Source organism: Otolemur garnettii, unplaced genomic scaffold (assembly GCF_000181295.1).
Source record: "Otolemur garnettii isolate 467f Iridium unplaced genomic scaffold, OtoGar3 scaffold00193, whole genome shotgun sequence".
Taxonomy (NCBI): Eukaryota; Metazoa; Chordata; class Mammalia; order Primates; family Galagidae; genus Otolemur; species Otolemur garnettii.
This window is the reverse complement of record NW_003852588.1, coordinates 1,407,491-1,409,480: the sequence shown is the minus strand read 5'-3', so window position 1 is coordinate 1,409,480 and position 1,990 is coordinate 1,407,491.

The window sequence follows — 1,990 nt, the reverse complement described above, 5'->3', positions numbered from 1 at the left end:
AAAAAAAAAAAAAAAAAAAAGAAATGCTACTGCCCAAGCTTGACCATTGTTTGTAAAGGTAAAATAGACAATACCATTGCTAAGAGTTGCAAAACCAGTGAGGTGGAATGAAATTCTTAATTTGTTTGTTGCTTCAGCCAGCGATATCATCTGCTTCCACAGTCTGCAAGTCACAGAGAGACTGCAGAAGAAAGGTTGAGAAAGAATAGTTTAGAAATTCCTCTTGAGTTCACACAACGCAGCTTTGACGCGAGGGTTTCTGATAGGCTTTTTCTACTACCACTGCTCTCCCTTGTTAGAGTCAGGGTAATATGGAATAAGATACATTTTCCCTGTGTGAAGTACTAGGCTAGATGTTCTTAAAGTCTGGTAAACACGTTCAATAATTTTATGATGGAAAAATTGAAATTGTATATTAAATGGAAAATTGAAATTTACACATTTGAACGATCTCTTACTGACAGCTGTTTAAAAAGCTTTTATGAATGGCAGCACCTGTGGCTCAGTGGGTAGGGTGTCGGGCCCATATACTGAGGGTGGCAGGTTCAAACCGGGCCCCCGCAAAACTGCAACAAAAAAATAGCCAGGCGTTGTGGTGGGCGCCTGTAGTCCCAACTACTCGGAAGGCTGAAGAAAGAGAATCGCCTAAGCCCAGGGGTTGGAGGGTGCTGTGAGCTGTGTGACGCCACGGCACTCTACTGAGGGCGATAAAGTAAGACTGTCCAACAAAAAAAAAAAAAAGGTTTTATGAAATGAGAATCTGGTAAGATAAAAGTCTGAAGGAAGAGTCCAATGATTTAAATGTATTTTACTAATTCGTATACAGCAGAGAATTTCAAATTTTTGAATGCCATAAAACAGGAATTTTATACAACTATTTAATCAACTTTAGTGGAAAATGCATTAGCATTCTTAATGGCCATCTCCCCATGCTGCTCAGCATCTGTGATGGTGGCCTCTGCCTTCGAGACCTTCGGTCTCAGCCTGGAACTGGCTGATGCTTCAGTTCATGACAGAGACCTCCATCTTTGCACAGAAGTCATCATGCTGTGCTTCCCAGGCAGTAACTGCAGCTCCTCATAGTTGGCACATGCTCTCAGCGGCAGCCTGGCTGCAGTTGTGGTTGGCAATCTCCTTATATTGGGCACAGACCAGAACAATGATGCTATCCAGGTACAGGGAGAAACTGCCACCCATGGACAGGGCCACAGGTGTACCTGAGACCTGGGACTGCAGCTCCCCTATCTCCTCTTCATCCAGCTGACCTCGTCAATCAGCCCTCCAAGCGGGACTCCACTCCCACTTTGTTCACATGTGCTTCATCCACAGCTTTCTTGATGAGAACAAATTCACTCTCCATCTCTGCACACTTACTGATCTCCTCCTCTTATTTATTCTTGAAGTCCTCCACCAGCCCCTGTGTGTCACCAAGCTCTGCCTGCAGCTTCAGCCTCTCCTGGCTCAGTGTGTCCAGCTGTCAACAAAGGTTGTTGATGTAGCTGTCAAACATGCTGTCTGTGTTGCTTCAAGTTGTTCCCTGCTGCTGCAGGCGGCTCCACTTGTTGAGGAACTCCATCTCCTTCTTCTCTGGGTGCACATGGACTGGATTTTGGAGTCCATGTCCAGCTTGAGAGAGCTCAGCAGGTTTTCATTCATCATGATGGCTGTGATGCCCCATACCACCAGCCCTGGCATACCCTTCACCTCGACCCATGCTGGTGCCCAGGCCACTCTAGAAACTGCTGCTTCTGCCTACCCAGGAGAAGCTTAAGGAGCTGATGCTGGTGTACAAGCAGCTGCTGAAGGCTCAGGGGCCAGAGGTGGATAATACCTTATGAGTTCTAGGTCAGACTGATGGACATGGTGGAGGCTGGAGTGGAGGCAGGTGAGCCAAAGACAGAGATTTGAGAAGGAACAAGGAGCTACTTTTAGAAGCTAAACTTTTTTTTTTTTTTTTGAGACAGAGCCTCAAGCTGTCCCCCTGGGTAGA